This window comes from Bombyx mori, chromosome 27 (assembly GCF_030269925.1).
Source record: "Bombyx mori chromosome 27, ASM3026992v2".
Classification (NCBI taxonomy): Eukaryota; Metazoa; Arthropoda; class Insecta; order Lepidoptera; family Bombycidae; genus Bombyx; species Bombyx mori.
Window position 1 is genome coordinate 5,496,397 of NC_085133.1, and position 19,209 is coordinate 5,515,605.

The window sequence follows — 19,209 nt, forward strand, 5'->3', positions numbered from 1 at the left end:
TGGAACCCATAGACATCTACAACATCAGTGCGCCATCCACCTTAAGATATAAGTTCTAAAGTCTCAGTATGGTCACAACGGCTGCCCCACCCTTCAAATCGAAACACATTACTGCTTCACGGCAGAAATAGGTGGGGTAGTGGTACCTACCCGTGCGAACTCACAAGAGGTCCTACCACCAGTGGTCTTGCGAGTATGCCGGTGTTCAAATCTCACATGCAAGCAAGTATCCATTTTTCTGCTGAATTACGTACATATTTAACAAATGTTCACGAATGAATTCCACGGTGAATGAATAAAATCATGTAAAAAATTAGACCGTAATGAGAATTAGTTAGATTGAGAATATAAACCAAGGTCTCAAGGTGGAGCGCGGCATTTATATCCATGAGCTCTGATAATTTAATACCAGGTGGGCCGTGAGCTGAGCTATAAAAAGAAACCTAATTTATGGAGAGAGAAGTCTTTGTCGTGCGAAAATGCAACGTGTTTGGGTACTTCTGAATATGTAAAAAATGACTTAAGTGCTTTTTAAATCTTAAAGTAAAACTGACTGAATGTCTGGAAATTCACTTCTCCGTGCATTTCTTTGTACCGTTCAGTAAAATAAGGAACTCGTAAATCACTTGAATGACCAAACCAGAGATCTCCGTGAAATTTCTTGAAAACATATTTCATTGTATTTCACTATTGTGAACCAAAAGTAAAAAAGCGAAGTGAATTAAGTTTTCGAAAATCTTTGAGTTTCATTATTTTGGATTTCTTTATAATTCAACGGCTTATATTCAAAGTACCTATATCGTAAGCAAAGAGCTTGACATTTTAACACATCAAGATTTTTGAACGCTTTCATTGTAAATTTTCGAACATATAACAAATTGGAAATGTATTGATTTGAAAATATAATATACACCCTCAACATTTATTTGAGACATCGTAATCCTGCTGTTAAAAACGAGAAGCTTGAATATAAGTCGATGTTGGCACTCTATCGATGATTTGCAAGTGAAGTAAATTGTCCCTTTTAATAAGGTGACACTACAAAACCGGTCATGACCTATACAAGCGTAGTGTTCGCTCAGGCGGCCCGCACTAATTTGACACCCCTTCAAATCATCCAATTCCGTTTTTGCTGGATAGCCGTCGGAAAATCGTGTTTCGTGAAAGACGTGGATCTCTACCATGGTATGGAGCTGGACTACATCAGTAAGTATCTTCAGTCGGCATCAGTGCGCCGTTTCGAGAAAGCGGCGCATCACGAAAATCCTCTTGTCGAGGCCGCCGGTAACTACATACCTGATACTGTGGACCGAATGGTAAACAGTCGATGTCGCCTTAAACACGTCATTTCGGATCCTCTCGATCCCTTATCGGTGCTTTTAGGTACCTCAAGCACCGATCACTGTCTTCGCCGAACCCGTCCCTTGCGACAAAGTGCTCGGCGAGTAAATTAACCCACAGACACAGCCCACTGAGTTTCCCACCGGATCTTTTTAGTGGGTCGCATTTCCGATCCGCTGGTAGATTCTGCGAAGCACTGCTCTTACTAGGGTTCGTGTTAGCAACAACGTCAGGCTTGAGACCCGTGAGCTCATCTACTCGCTCGGTGACGCTGGCATAACCCTCTAAGGTTATCGTCGATTCGTCGTAGGGAAAAAAACCTATGTCCAGCTGTGGAAGTTTGAGGGCTGAAAGATAGAAGAAGATTCTACATAGAAGCTTCAAAGTGAATCTCCCTTGTCTGGATGTACTTATGAACCCCTTAGTAATCTGTGACAATTGAATGCCACCAATAGCACGTCATGCACCAATTATTCACAGAAGACTGAAGGCCACAGGACAATGTATGAAGGCACGACCGGAACGCAGTCAAAACCTGCGATTATCGACCACCTGATTGAATTCAATTCATTATTCCTTCAAACACATTTTTCATACAGATTCAAATAGACCGGACGTAACTGGTCTGGGAAGTAACTAGAGATAATTACGGGTAGCTGTGACGTTTTAATTGCTACTGCCGTTTGGGATAATCGATCAATTTATTCTTAATTGTTTTTCGTCGTTTTCACTCTTGTGGCGGTAGCCATCATACGATACATGCTTGAATCTCGCTTACGACATTATCATAATAAGCTTACCTATATACAAGTTCCGAACAACAACATTTGGACCGTCGGTCTACTGAGTAATATCATCCACTCGGTGGAAGATCTTTCCCTTCGTCGTTTAAGCCTCCCACACTCTTAATGAATTACGTCTAAGACTAGAAGACTACATGATCGAAATTTATACATAAACTATACGGACTTCTTCGAGTTACTATTCCTTTGACATAATCAGTCATTTTAAAAATTATATCCAAAGGCACGTTGCGAGGTCTCGTGGTTATTAATCTCGCTTTTTTCTGCCGCTAACTTCGATCAATAATAGTAACCTCGAAGGCCGCTAAGCATGTAGGTACAACTAAGGCCGCTAAGCATGTAGGTACAACCCTAATCAAAAAATTACAAAACGATTTTGGATTTAAATTAAGGTGAATCTAATTAAATACAAAGACTTTACATTTACAGAACCTAAATACTGTGACACAAAAGCAAAAATAAATTGACTTTATATACTATTTGTAAATTAATTATGTATATTTTTGAGTTATTGGTATTTGCGAGAAAGAGTTACTTAGACTACTAGTTTTAACATTGCTTTAGCACAATTTCTTTTAACGATGTAACTAGCTAACAAATAGAGACTTAGTTGATATAATATGTCTATGTAGGGCCCAACCTACCTTGGTTTGTTACAACGACTGTTCTATTTGCGCAATGGTAATGTTATTAAGCGACCATAAAATTTGGAATGTGGGTTAAGTTATGTCCTTGATGAGGCGAACGCTTCCTACATTATTAGTCTGTTTTGTTTACAGTATAAGATTACAATTAACATTAAAAGAGGTTTTAGTTGTTAAGGAATATTTTTTTTTTTTTTGTAACGACTAAAGAAATTTTATACCTGTTTTATTTGTATAGTTTCAAAACTATGATCCGGCTTATTAACTGGATGTACTGAAAATTTAAATTATCTTATTTTTTATTATCTTCGTGAAGGATTACGGGCAACATATTGGGTCAAAGTAATAAATTGTAGTCTGACCTTAACAGGTATGCAAATTTTAAAGTTAATAGTTTTTAATTTAGTTGGAATTACGTTGAAAGAAAACCGATATTGTATGTGAGTATTTTCAAAAGTGCCTTAACAACAGAAAGAGATATCGTCCCTGCAAGAGTATTCCTTTAGATGCAATACTTAAAAAAAGATAGCAACGATTGCACGTGAATGCTAACTCTTGAAGCTTAAATCTTAAATAAATAAAAAAGTTAAATAATCTTCTCTGATCAAAGTACTGCGAACAGAAGTTATACGGGGAAATAGTCGCCCAGGATATACTAATTATATATGTATAGTAATCGGCACAAGTCGTGAGCTCTGCCTTGACATGCGCAGAAGGGCATTTTTGGGTCTGTTTGGAGGTAAGACCGAAGGTGGCGTCGGCCATATCAATTACATGATTGAATCTTCACGCGTCGCGTCACTTGTCGTCAGTTGTAATTGGTCCCTGTGTTGTGCACGCGCATCAATGCAGCAAACTACACTTTCGTCCAATTTTATTAATTTAAATATTAAGTCTATTATCTATGTTTATTAACCACATATTTTTTATCATCAAGCAAATCAAATAAAATTTTTTTTTTTTTTATTTGATTTGATTTGGTTTGAAAGGATAACTTAAGGAATTGTTTATAAGACCCAGCCCACTGAGTTTCTCGCCGAATCTTCTCAGTGGGTCTCGTTCCGATCCGGTGGTAGATTCTGCGTAGCACGGCTCTTGCTAGGGTTCGTGTTAGCAACACTCTCGATTTGAATACTAATCTAAGTAAAATTAACATTAAGGGTGCTATTCCGGGTGTTGGGATAGGTAAAGTCGGCCCTCCGTAAGATCCTCTATCTTGCATAAAATTTTAGATATCTTCATTACTCGCAAGTAAGATACATTGTATTAAAAGCAAACTCTGAAAATTTGTGGCAACTATTACACACGCTCGCTCTGTTGATAATTTTCTAATTGCATAAAATATTAACAATGTTTCCTTAAAATGCAACGCATGTTTAGTAATTTGGATGAAGCGTGCTTCGAATTAGTCGTGCAGACACAATTATGGAAAATATTATTATGTATCAACGCAAACTTATATTCTTTTGTATATTCCGTGAAATAGAGACAAAGAGAGATTCGTCATAATTTTTTTACTTTGCAAATTTTACGTAATGCCTAATGTTTTACTATAGCATGAAATTTATTGAATTAGTTGTTACGCTATTTTGTGTCGAACATAATTTTGTGTGTTGAAATGTTTATTATACATATTTATACCTACTATATAAGAAGATTCGGTAAGTTAAAAACTGTCGCGATCGAAAATTTAAGGTGAATTATCACTTTGTACTGCATGCTATGTATTACGAAATATAGTTAGCTCATACGCGGGGTCAATAATCTCATGCGACGTGAAAGGCGTCCGCGACCTACCTTCGTTTACGATTGCGGCTTTATGAAATACTGAACGGCAAGTACTTAGGCCTGAGTTAGCAAATGTATGTAACGGACGTGACGTTAGCTGTCATGCCCTGCCGCCAACCAAGCCGCCAAGCCATGTTAAAACACCCCCTTCCGCCGCTGCCGCTAGCCAAAGCCAACGATGGGGGGATAGTGTTAATAAAACAAGCCATGCCAGCCAATTGGTGGTAGGACCTTTTATGAGTCCGCGCAGGTAGGTACCACCACCATGCCTGTTTCTGCCGTGAAGCAATAATGCGTTTCGGTTTGAAGGGTGTAACCGTTGTAACTATACTTGAGACCTTAGAACTTCTATCTCAAGGTGGGTGGCGCACTTACGTTGTAGATGTCTATGGGCTCCAGTAACCACTTAACACCAGGTGGGCTGTGAGCTCGTCCACCCATCCAAGCAATAAAAAATAAAAAAAAATTCTACCTGCTTTCTGCTTTCTCGCACAAATAAAATAACTTGTCGTTACGCTGCTGGTTTTTTTTGTCACATCATTTGCAACATGTATATGGTTTATAGTTTGTTATTCCATTTTCAGCTCAAGAAAACGTTCACAGCTCCGATTTATCTTCGGTTTATTTTGTACTTTGCTTGAAACCAATAAACTGAATCAATATGAAATTCTCGATAAACAAATCCAACTCGCTAACAATAATATTGAACAATGAGAACCTGTAAAATTAAAACTAAAACTCACATTGACCTTTGAGTGGTAGGTTATTTTATATAGCTATTCAAAAAATGTAGTACATTTTGTGTTGTACGCAATACATAACTGCCCTATAAATACATAAATAAAAAATTCTGATATAATTCAAAAAATTAACTCGGTTTAAAGATTTAGTTTGACGGCATTCACATGTCAAAATAAATATATTTGCAATATATTACAATGACATGATTCCGAAAGCGTCAAGGTGTAGGGGACATCAAGGTCTTGGCATCAGGACGTCCCTCCATTTAGATGTCAGGGAGTACGAGCGTACTACGATCATTTGATGTGTCAATCATTCATATCTCTTCTATACATATAAATAAAATTGGAGTGTCTGTTTGTAATATTGAAATAATCGCTTTTTACTACATGCATATGAATATATATACGGTGAATACACCAAAATAACATTTTTTACAATTTTTGTCTGTCTGTCTGTCTGTTTGTTCCGGCTAATCTCTGGAACGACTGGACCGATTTTGACGAGACTTTCACTGACAGGTTGCTGATGATATAAGGAGTAACTTAGGCTACTTTTTTTAAACTAGCTTCGCCCCGCGGCTTCACTCGCGGTACGACAATAGCCGCGGGTAACATCGCGAGACTCAGCTATTAATAATAAAATTCAATGCTTCCGAAGCGAAGCGAGGGCGGGTCGCTAGTCTATTAATAAATCCGTAGATCGGTTCGGGGTAGAGGACAAGCTGGTAAAAACAATAAAAGTACTTGATTATAAAATACTTGACCGTTTTTCGTGTTGGATAACTTCTATTTTCTGTTTTCAAATACTTTTCGCGGTCACACATTACTAAAGTTTCGATGTATATTTCATATAGTCTTTAAGGATAAGATTTCGACAATCGTAGACATAATTCAGCCTATGTATATGTTTTATTGCATTTAATATTTCGCGTGTTAATTGTGCTTCACACGAATTCGATGAGTGCATGTCGCGGTTTCAAATGCGCATTTTGTTTTGTTTAAAATAAGCAACGTATAGTTTTTACGGCTTAAAAGCCTGTTTATCTGCTGACCTTAAGCATGGCAAAAAACCATGTCGATCTGCTTCTTTGTTACCTATAAATAAGTATTGATTATTTTGTTATAGGAAAAACATTTAGGTATTTGGTAAGAATCTAAGATTGTAGATTAGAATCCTTATACTCGTTTTGTTTTAGTTTCATTACATCGGTTTCATTATAACACAATTGGATCAAACATTCATTTGAATAGGTGGTAGGACCTCTTGTGAGTCCGCACGGGTAGGATCCTCCTATTTCTGCCGTGAAGCAGTTATGCGTTTCGGCTTGTAGGGTGGGGCAGCCGTTGTAACTATACTGAGACCTTAGAACTCTCATATCTTAAGGTGGGTGGCGGCATTTACGTTGTAGATCTCTATGGACTCCCGTAACTACTTAACACCAGGTCGGCTGTAAGCTCGTCCACACATCCAAGCAATAAAAAAATAATTGAAAAGTTGTATAGTAACATTTAATATGAAAATCAGTATTCACATATTTTTGTCTGCAACTTATCAGAAATTGCATTTAATTCGTAGAAATCTAAAAGTCAAAGCTTAAGATACGAAGGTAAGGTCATTGTTAAGCATTTTCCTTATTTATCTTAAGGTTATTTACCTGATAATAATAATAATAATTACTATTTACTCATCAAAACACTAACAGAATAACATAAATGTAGCAACAAATGCACCTCAACATCAATGACAAGGATTTATAATATAATTAAATGGTATTTAAAAGATTACATGAAAGGAAATATTATTATAATACTACGTTTATGTTTGCTTGTTTTTTTTTTCACATATCTTCAAAGATTGTTATCAGAAAGCGCGTGCCAGCAAGTTCATCTACAAAATTTACTGGTGGTAGGACCTCTTGTGAGTCCGCACGGGTAGGTACCACCACCCCGCCTATTTCTGCCGTGAAGCAGTAATGCGTTTCGGTTTGAAGGGTGGGGCAGCCGTTGTAACTATACTTGAGACCTTAGAACTTATATCTCAAGTTGGGTGGCGCATTTACGTTGTGGATGTCTATGGGCTCCAGTAAACACTTAACACCAGGTGGGCTGTGAGCTTGTTCACCCATCTAAGCAATAAAAAAATAAATTCTTTTTTTTTCACATATCTTCAAAGATTGTGCTCCAAAAGCGCGTGCCAGCAAGCTCATCTATAGAAATAAAATACCAAAAAAATCATTAAATCTTTTAAATAAAAACTAGGTCTAAAGAATCTTAGCTCTTCGACGGCTGCTTGGCTGTAACACTGAAACTACTGATGCATACAACGGTTTTATAATTGTTAAATTGTTTTTATTTTTCTCGTGAAGAAGCCTCGGAACGTCTCATTTGTAAGAACTCCTCGAAAAATAACTTAAAATACTTCAGCTGTTGGAACAGATGACATCCATGATAAATACTGCTTTTCTGTACTGTAAGATTAAAAAAAGCACGACCACCAGTCCAATGATGTAAGCATATAAGTAAGAGACGCCAGAGCTCCAGTGGCGCAATTGGTTAGCGCACGGTACTTATAAGACAGTACGGAGTCATGCCGGGGTTGTGAGTTCGAACCTCACCTGGAGCAATAGTTTTGCACATTTAAGCTGTGCTATGAATAATTAGAGGATTAAACTTAGCTAAATTTATATGTTTGCATAATTACTAAATAAATCAATAAATAAATAAATAATAAATAAATATTTACTAACAATCACGCCACGTTAACTGGTCCCGTGGTAAGTTTGTAAAGAACTTGTGTTACAGGTACCAGATAACGGAAATAAATGTAATATTTTTATTATACACATACATATATTTAATATACATCCATAACCCTGGAAAAGACATTTATATTCATCATACAAATATCTTCCCTTGGCGGGATTCGAACCCGCGACCCCCTTGTGTAGTGACCATGTCACTTACCACTACACCAGACGGCCGTCTAAAATAACCCGCTTATCGTGGCTGCCTCTAATTACATACCCGACCGTCGTCCTAAACAAGTAATTTCTGATCCTCCGGATCCACTCTCCATGATTTTAGGCTCTCCAAGCACCAATTCTCGTCGAATGCAATGAAGGGTTCGAAGTGCAACTTAACCCACAAACACAACCTACTAAGTTTCATCCCGGATCTTCCACAGGGGTCGTAATTTCGATCCGGTGCTAGGTTCAACGAAGCACTACCAGGTCTAGGGCTAGTGCTAGTAAATTCTCTCAGGATGAGCTCCTGAGCTCACTTACCCGTCAGTAATTGGAATATCCTCTTAGGCTACCAGCGTATAGGTAGTGGAAAAAATTGTAAGATCGCTTCGTTGCATAGCATATCGGCTGTCCGAAGTTTCAAGCCTCAATGCATTTCCGCTTCGCGACAGAAATAAGCAGGGCAGTGGTACTAACCTATGCGAGCACATAAGACGGTTTACTTACTACACTACTATTGATACTAAAGGTGTTCTTTAATAAAGTTACGTGAAATATGTTCTTCATCTTAATAAAGACGGTAACAAATTCATCTAATTTACTCAAAATTCATCTTACTGGTGGGTAGGACCTCGTGTGAATCCCGTAGACGGGTACTAATTTTTCTAATGAAATACGTACTCAACAATAAATGTTCACGATTGACTTCCACGGTGAAGGAATAACATCGTGTAATAAAAATCAAACCCGCAAAATTATAATTTGCGTAATCACTGGTAGGACCTCTTGTGAGTCCGCGCGGGTAGGTACCACCACCTTGCCTATTTCTACTGTGAAGCAGTAATGTGTTTCGGTTTGAAGAGTGGGGCAGCCGTTGTTACTACACTGAGACCTTAGAACTTATATCTCAAGGTGGGTGGCGCATTTACGTTGTAGATGTCTATGCGCTCCAGTAACCACTTAACACCAGGTGGGCTGTGAGCTCGTCCATCCGCGTAGCAATAAAAAAATATCGAGGTGCATAATAAATTGTCACATTCTTACTCTTATATCGGTTCGAACAGTTGAATTCTTACTGGTACCATGAGTAGGTCAAGTGCACTCTTGTTTTAAGTCGATTTCATAATGCGATAACCGACGTTACACTTTTAGTACCTATATAGATAAATAAAGTGCAAATTAAAGAATAAAAAAATAAAAAACTTCAGAGGTGTCAAGGGACACCCGGATGGAACGAAGTTCCTTTCGATTAATTAGTGAAGGAATTGTAATATTTTTTTTAAGTTATAATAATAAATTACGGCATTATGAAGAAAAAAAAAACAATACTATGAACTAAATTACTATTGTTGAAACGCTATCTCGAGAAACTGTACTCATTACGCGGACCAATCGGATACGAGCAATGTCACGCGATAAGCGCCTACACGTTGATTGGTCAGAATGACGGATCTAAAAAGTGTCGTGACAACTTTTCGTAAGAATTTTTTCCGTCTAGCCCCCATCCACAACGCGCGATAAGGAACTTCGTTCCAAAAAATTACCTAACTACTAATTTTTAATCACACAATAATGAAATGAACCTTAATAGTATTTAAATTGATCCATACGATGTTTTATACGAATATAGTAACAGGTTTAAATTAGAACGGATAACGGGCAATTGACACACACATCATCATCATCATCAGCCTTTATCTGACCACTGCTGGACATAGGCCTTCCCCAATGCCTTCCACATAATGCGGTCTTCCGCCTCCCGCATCCAACGACTTCCCGCCGTGCGCACTAAGTCGTCAGTACACCTGGTTGGAGGACGCCCCACACGCCTGTTATAAATCATATACCTCGTGATTCATCTTTTTTATTTTTTATTCTACAGTTTAACATAATTCATTACAATCACGAGCACCATCGGATGATATCAAAACATTTATCCTAATATCTTTTCAGGAAACGCTAGAAACGTTTTTCGCGATTATCAGCATCTCTACTTTAGATAGAGCAGAATCTGCGAACGATTTTCTGATATGACGTCACAGCAGTTAAAGAATGCTTAACCACCAAATGAAACTATGAAGTTATACAGTCTTTTAATATAAAAAATCCGTGTGTTTGTTTTATTCGTTCGTATCGTGACGTAGACAGCTTTGCACAGCTGTTGACACTTCAGGTTATTGTCAGAGTAAAGTCAAGGTTCAACTCGTAGGGCGAAAGCAGTTTTCACAAATTTATGTCCTTCATATTCCTCCTTGCGTCGATGATCCTCAATGCTGAGGGTCGTGACCTTTTCTAACAACTTTCTCCTGTATTAATTATCCTGCGCCGTTCCTGCCTACACTCGGCTGTGTGTATAGCAACGTGGACTGAAGTATTGAGAGTGGAGCGTATCTGGTCCGACCAGCGCATTGGGCTTCTGCCTCTGGGCCTTCTTTCGCATACCTTGCCTCGCAACTTACTAACTTGAAACCCTTTCAAATCATTCAAGCCCGTTTTTGCAGGATAGCCGTCGGAGCCCCGTGGTTCGTCAGGAACATCGACCTTCACGACGACTTGGACCTAAAGTCTATCAAAATGTATTTACAATCGGCATCAATGCGTCATTTCGATAAAGCAGTACGACACGAGAACCCTCTCATCGTGGTCGCCCGTAACTACATTCCCGATCCTGCAGACCGAATAGTAAGCAGTCGACGTCACCCAAAACACGTCATCTCGGATCCTCCCGATCTACTAACGATGCTTTTAGGTACCCCAAGCACCCGTCATCGTTCTCCTCCAACCCGTCGCTTGCGAGGAAGGGCTCGGCGAGTAAATTAATCCACAGACACAGCCCACTGAGTTTCTCGCCGGATCTTCTCAGTGGGTCGCGTTTCCGATCTAGTGGTAGATTCTGCGAAGCACGGCTCTTGCTAGGGTTCGTGTTACCAACTACGTCAGGTTTGAGCCCCGTGAGCTCAATTACTAGCCCGGTGACGCTGATACGGTCTCACAAGACCACCAGCTAAGGTAGGAAAAAAAAAACTCTATCCTAATTCAAATTCAAATTCAAATTCAAAATCATTTATTTCAACTTGGATGTCAGCATAACACACTTGTTGAATGTCAAAATATAAATGAAAATGTTAACTCTACCACCGGTTCCAAAAAAAGCCACAGTCCTGGGAAGAACCGGCGAAACAAACTCAGCGGACATGATAATGAAATTAACGTCAAATAAACCGATTGATTGAGAAGTATCGTTGTTTTTGCAATATCTCAACATAATATCTCAGAATGGACGATGTTGTTCTGTCTATATTCTCCGGTGTACTCTTGAAATCTGATAAGCGATGAGCTCGTCTGCTAAGGTTTCGAAGCGATAGGGCTGCCGCTTTACACCCAATCAGATTTGATTAAATAATATTTTTACGATCTATATTGCGATTTAACTTAATATGCTGTTTTAGTCCGTAGCTGTCACTCTATTTGCTTTAACCTCATTATAAAACCTTCGCAAAAGAAACATAAAGAAAGTACTTTGCGATATGCTAGGACCTAGTAATGCCCACGACATTACTTACCATCAAGAAGATTGTTTTAACTCCTTCTTCAAACGAGGCTTGTGGAGAGTATTAAGCGGTAGGCAGCGGCTTGGCTCTGCCCTTGGCATTGCTGAAGTCCATGGGCGACGGTAACCACTCACCATCAGGTGGGCCGTATGCTCGTCTGCCTACAAAAGCAATAAAAAAAAAAAAATACTTCGATAAAATAACAGAATAAACTTAAAAGACTAAAACTCTGATGCATACATGTGGTATGTACGTACTTAAGAAGTACCGCCATTACCAAGTACCTTGTACGGGTTATCTGACAACCATTAAAGATAAAGGTGAGATCAAAAAACACGTGGAACGTAATCGTAATGATGGAATCATTTTAAATTGCTCTTAAACTGGTCACCGGCAATTTACCTGTGAATTGCACATTTGAAGCTGTCTTGTTGTGACAATAATAAATGTGGATGGCACATTTAAAGAAACCATTTTTAAAACAAGCAACATCAATGTTGATTAAATTCTTTAAACAACACAATGTTTTAGTATTTTTATAGATATGTTTTTCTAAAAAAAAAAGTATTAAAACAAAAGGTACGGTTCGCTCGAATATTTTCTCATTATGCAGATTGTTTCGGACGTCTGATGATTTTAACAAAAACTAACCTTTTCTGAAATGCTAACAAAAGCTGCACCAAGTTTCATCACATTCAAATGAATTATTCAGTAACGCACAGCAATATTTATATGGATTGATGATAAAGAGTAAGATCCAGAAGAAACGATTTTTTTTTGTGGTCTTCCGATACTGTTTTCAGAACTGGCGAGTTTTACGTCTTCAGATAGGCCGTGAGCTGAGGGTACAAAGAGCCACGAAGGGCTTTCAAGGACACGACCTTCAGCAATGAAGTATTCGACTAAGAAGAAGAAGAAGATAGGCCGTGAGCTCTTTGCAAGTCTTACATAATAAATATAAAAACTGGAAAATGAATACTGGTATTAAATTCACTTCGTTTCGTTTCAATAGCTAATAATCACCATGCTAATTGCTGATAATCTACAAGACAATAATGCAATGCAGTTACTTGCGCAAATTGTAGCTAAAATATGTTTCAAGGATTTTTTTTTAAGATTCAGGAGACGTAATATAGCGTGTACATATAAAATATAATATACAAATAAGCCATCGCTCTGGCTACATGATTACGGTAATTAAAGAAAAAACAATCTACAAAGATGCATATTCTATAAGGTCATAATACCACAGTACAAAGATTATCTCATTCTCCATACCGGAACACAGTAAAAATTATTGTGCTGACGAAAAAGATAGGAAAAACATTCTTGTTTAGATTCGAGTAGATTTGTAGCTCTCGTCTCGTTCTGTTAAATATTATCTAACTACATACAATTTGGTTTTAACACTTAAAATAGGGAGGTCCCCTTCTGTGTTCCCCGAAATGAATTTGACTGGAAAGTTACATATACGTACACAGCGAATTATCTTTGAGAAACTAATGAAAATACGTTATTACTATTAGTTATATTTTTAAGATACTTGTATTTTATTCGGTTTTTGTGAGTCGTAAATATAATTAAAATTTTACTGTTTAACCTATAATATTAATGGACTTTTCGAATAGTTTACAGTTCTCGTGGTCACGAACGATCACGAAATAACTACCGTTTTTTTATTGCTTAGATGGGTGGACGAGCTCACAGCCCATCTGGTGCTAAGTGGTTACTGGAGCCCATAGACATCTACAACGTAGATGCGCCACCCACCTTGAGATATAAGTTCTAGGGTCTCAGTATAATTACAACGGCACCCTTCAAACCGAAACGCATTACTGCTTCACGGCAGAAATAGACGGGGTGGTATACCATCATTTACGCAAATTATAATTTTGCAGTTTGATTTTTATTACACTATGTTATTCCTTCACCGTGGAAGTCAATCGTGAACATTTGTTAAGTACGTATTGCATTAGAAAAATTGGTACCCGCCTGCGGGATTCGAACACCAGTGCATCGCTAGATACGATTGCACCGGACGTCTTATCCTTTAGGCCACGACGACTTCAAACTACCTCACATTATTTGATTAAATCGAATCTGTGTTCCGCTTCTACATTTAACTAAATAACTCAACGTATTATTGATAACATCTAAGGGAATTCAACAACAACTCGATATCGCAATGGGTTTCATAGTTTATAAAACATTGTTCTTACTTTGCTCTAAACCAAAGTAATTTTAATCGAAATGGCTGAGTTTAACTCTTATTTACCAGTATTTATGGACATGGGTAATGCACATTGAGCTCTTGCAGCTAAGTCCTCAAACTAACTTTGGTTAAAGAATTACCTACGTCGCGTCGCAAAGCTGAAAAAACATCGAAGATGGATATTTGTTTCAGTGCTAGAAAATTCTAAGTTATATCTAGAAACATACTCTCTTCATGATGCCTGTATGTGAATAAATGAACTACTCAATAATTAAAAAATAATAAAATACAAGCGTATTTGTATTACACAAACTCTGTAGAACGAATTCTGAAATTTATTTTAATATTTAATTACTCTTTTTTATACAACCATTACGATGAAACTAGTCATACTTTTAACATAATATCTTGCAGAAATTTGTAATAAGACTTCACCAGAGCTGCTTAAGAAACTAAAATAATAGATTTTCAAATGTGCTATAATTAAGTTTTAACTATGAGTCATTAGTTTTCATTGTTACGTATGACATAATGATAAATAAGCACATTTCGTATTACGTACAAAATAGTTATTACTAATTTTTTTTCCAGAAAAATGTTTTCTATTCGCAAAAACATGCAAATGGCCCAATTGATATTATGTGGTTCCGGGGCTCACAGATATCGCAAGACGATTGCCGTCAGTCACCCTTTTAAGTAGGTGATGAGGTGTTTGAGAGGCATCTAAGTTTTTTGCACCACCCAAAAGTAATATGCAAGTTGAATGATGGTACCAACGCCTGCATAAAAAAATAATGAATTATTTACTAGCTGAACCCCGCGGCTCTACCCGCGGTTATTGTCGTACCGCGGTTAATGTTGCGAGGCGAAGTTAATCTATATCCTTATATTATCAGCTACCTATCAGTGAAAGTCCCGTAAAAATTGGTCCAGCAGTTCCAGAGATTAGCCGAAACAAACAGACAGACCGACCGACAGATAGAAAGACGAAAATTAAAAAAAAATACACTTTTGGTGTATGTACCGTGTATACATACATATGCATTTAGTAAAAAGCTGTTATTTAATATTACAAACAGACACTCCAATTTTATTTATTTGTATAGATTTAGTGAAAGCTATTAGTGAACAAAACTGTTTACATGACAATGGTACAGCTGGTATTCATGGTCGCGCCCGATATGTTCACCGGACGTCGTACCCAATAGGTCACGGACGGACAAATGCCCCAAGTCGGAAGCCTCCTAGTGACATAAACAATTTAATAGAACGGCCAACCATTAAAATGTATTTATTATTAGTCCAACACTGTCCCTTACTGGTGGTAGGACCTCTTGTGAGTCCGCACGGGTAGGTACCACCACGCGGCCTATTTCTGCCGTGAAGCGGTAATGCGTTTCGGTTTGAAGGGTGGGGCAGCCTTTGTAACTATACTGAGACCTTAGAACTTATATCTCAAGGTGGGTGGCGCATTTACGTTGTAGATGTCTATGGGCTCCAGTAACCACTTAACACCAGGTGGGCTGTGAGCTCGTCCACCCATCTAAGATAAACAAAGCGCAAACGAAATGTTGCAGTCCTGCCACATTTCATTACAAAGCGGTTCTCTTTGATCACGAATGCACTAATGGAATGTTCTTGGAACAGCTCGCAAAAGTCATTGTCCTGTAGGGTAATCCACACTAATATTATAAATGTGAAAATGTATTTGTTTGTCCGTCTTTCACCTCGACACGAAGCAACGGCTTGACATTATTTAAAAAAAGTCATAGTATTAGGTCTGGAGAGTGCTATCCTTATCCCGAAAAAAAAGTCTCATTTGGCTGGCAAACTATACTGACACTTTTCCTTGAGCATGCGGCTGAAGCTGCGTCTAACTGCGTTATACTAGATAAATAAATTTGAATTAAAATCCGTTCCTTACCCTTCAAGCCAAAATTAATGATTGCTTCGGCAGGCATATGTAGGTAGAAATATGTAGTTATATACCCGGACTATTTGACACATTTTAAATTTTAATAATTTCAAAATCATCCTTGTCACTGAAATTTGTCACGATTTTTTACTTTAAAATGATTATGTAAACAAAGCTAGGTGTGATTTCACTCTCAAGAACATATTGTCGTGCCGTTCTAAAACTTCAATTTTAGTTTGAAGTTATCCAAATCTATACTAATATTACAAAGAGGAAAGATTTGTTTGTTTGTTTGTATTGAATAAACTCCGAAACTACTGAACGAATTCGAAAAATTATTTTACTGTTTTGAAGCTACACTACTCCCGAGTGACATAGGCTATAATCTTTTTTGAAAAAATTACGGATCCGTACTAAAACTTCAATAATGTAACCCAAGGTGTAAAAAATTACCTAAAATATTCTTTACATCGCGTGCCCTGCGAAAACTATTGATGATAGAATAAAATAATGTACTACGACTTTGTAGAAAACATTATTATTAACAAAAAGTGTCGCCACGGCATATGTCTAACTATTATAATTATGCCGCAATCACTTATTGTGGCATTTCTTTAATTTTTTGAAATAAAACAAAATCAAATATCGATGAAATTTTTGTTAAAGACCCGAGCAGAGCCGGAGCAGGCCGCTAGTCACAAATATAATGATCAAGTATCATCGACTCACTCAAGTACTTGGTCGGTCAACCTAAAACAAAATCCTTATGAGTATCTAGAAAAGAAAATAGCTTTTGACTAGATAAAAATAATATTAATAAAGTTTCTATTCATTAGTATTCATTTATTAATAAAAGTTATTTTTTGTATAGTTTATTGTTTCATATTTGACATGATTCACTGTAGATGTTTCTAGAAACGCATCTACCTGATTCGTGGGGATATTTTGAACCATTCGATAAATGAAATCAGCGACTTTATAAACATATGTGTTTTTTATATAGTCTCAACAAGTTTGTATTTGTATGCACAAATAAAAAATATAACAACGACCGGTTGGTTACGAGCGGTATTTTGTTTGGAGGTTTGTTAATAAGTTTATTGATAATGTTTTTGATTGAAAATAAATTCCGTTTGCTCATAATTCGTCCGGAATCAATACAAAGCTGACCTACTTAAGGTTTACTTTCACAACTACTTCTTACGCATTTCTTTTTAATATTAATACCTGTTCTTTCTTTAATCCACTCACCAAGTCCTGCTGTATCAATGGCTATAGGTACTTTTCCCGTCGGTAGCGTCGTCAAGTATATATTTTGTATACTAATGTTTTAATGTGAATGCTTTATGCAATTTCATTCAGGCAAAAAAATAATTATTCACACTTATGACAGTTTATATTATGAACCGGGAAAACGCCGGCTATATTTGCTATAATAAATACGAAAGTGTGTTTGGTTGTTCGCGATTTTACGTACTGACTGATCTACAAATTGACCGGTCTATACATTAGAGAGTGGCACAAGCTATTTCCTCTGTATCGGGAAAATACGTTTAAGTAATATCACCTTCACACTACACTTACCAAGCTTCATCTCTGCACTCCCCTAAGGTAGACTGTTAGAGAATGCCTATGGCATTAAGTCCGCCTTTATACTTTCCAGTATAAGAAGTTATAAATAAAAATAAAAAAATAAAAAAAATATACAAAGTGTTTCATTATGTCTGAGTTACTGATTTAAATTTCCTTGAATAACGGAGAGGGTCTAATGCTAAATAACATAAATGTTGCTAATCATACTAAATAGGAGAAAAACAAGACGAAAATGAGGTTCCTTTTATTTTTCAATAACCTAACCTTCGATAACAATGATGATGTTGTTGATTTGTTGATTAATAAAACGTGAACACAACAGATCACCTTGAAACTTCAGGTCGACTTAGGTACCTACTTGAAAAAAATAAGAACTGGCGTTAACTGAGACGCTGGCCGCATTTACCTTTGTTTAAATCGATGTACCTACACGAATCGACGCAATCATTTAATTTTGTAAAAAGTTTATTGACGTAGGCAAAGTTATTGTAAATGCATTTATCAATGTTTCGCGTGAATATGTTTGAATAAATATATACATGATTAGATGTCAGATAGCGGATTTATTTGTGTTACGAGAGTCTGTAGAACCGGTATCAGCACACACAAGTGCTAACTGGTTTTATTATTGGTGGTAGTGCATCTCGTGAGCCCGCACGGGTGTTTACCATCACCCTGCCTATTTCTACCTTGGAGCAGTAATGCATTGTTTGAAGGCTTGGAATTGCCGCTATATTATAAAACTGAGAATTAGAACTCATGACTCTAAGTGGGTTGCAGCGTTGTTGCTGATGTCTCTGGGCTCCGGTAACCACTTAACACCAGATGGTCCGTAAGCTTGTCTACCCATCCACATTATAAATAATTAGAAGTAATAAAAAATAGAGTTAAATTATTTTAAAGACTATTCGCTTTCATGGTACAGACGTATTTTTTTAGTTTATCTATTTTGAATAGAAATATTTGAGGTATAAGCGCAAATCTAACCGCAACGTAAATGCACTGAAACTGGTTACTTAATTAAAGGCGAAGGTATGTACTAACACAGGAATGTTCGAATGGATTAATTCATATTTAAAATATATAGTTTCTGCCATCAAAAAAACAGATGTTGATTTTTAAAATAGCTTAGCTGAACATGCTTTAAAAGACTATCATCTCTATAATCCCTTTCTAGCTCCGTAGGATTATCAACAATTTTAATTGTGACTAAGAAACATGAAAAACTACTTACGTATGACACACAAAAACTCACATCAAAAAAACAAATGAAATATTCACAATCACAATATACAATTTTTGATCTCTGTCTAAAAAAAATTAGTAATTTCACGTAGTATTTGACAAATAAATTCGCGCACTGAGCAACTGTAGCGATCGGCCGCAAGGGACTATCGCGTCGGCGAGAGTCGTGTCTCGTGTACGTATCGGAGAGAAGGTCGTATATTTCAATGCAGCGCTTGTTCAGATAAAACGTTACAATATTTGCATCCTAAAAAACTAGTGGGGAGATAATGTCATACGTATTTGTTGGAGACATTTTCGCCTACACTTCAGTCGGAGTAAGCCGGAAGAAGAACACGGTAATTTTTTAATCAATATTGAAATACGAGTATTAATATTTAGAATATTTTCATTCACATAATTCGATGCTAT

General features: G+C 37.1%; 1 protein-coding gene and 1 non-coding gene across 2 annotated transcripts in view; one reads left to right on the forward strand and one right to left on the reverse strand.

Annotated features, from left to right (window-relative positions):
- The window catches only part of LOC101740501 (polyamine-transporting ATPase 13A3), a 59,381-nt gene extending 40,380 nt beyond the window's left edge, over nucleotides 1-19,001 (reverse strand). The window contains exon 1 of the mRNA XM_038021050.2: nucleotides 18,788-19,001. The gene's annotated coding sequence lies outside the window, so the exon portion shown is untranslated. The remainder of the gene's footprint in view (nucleotides 1-18,787) is intronic.
- On the forward strand, nucleotides 7,854-7,942 carry TRNAI-UAU (transfer RNA isoleucine (anticodon UAU)). The gene is given in 2 exon segments: nucleotides 7,854-7,891; nucleotides 7,907-7,942. It is a non-coding gene; the product is annotated as a tRNA-Ile (tRNA).
- Nucleotides 19,002-19,209: the final 208 nt, after the last annotated feature.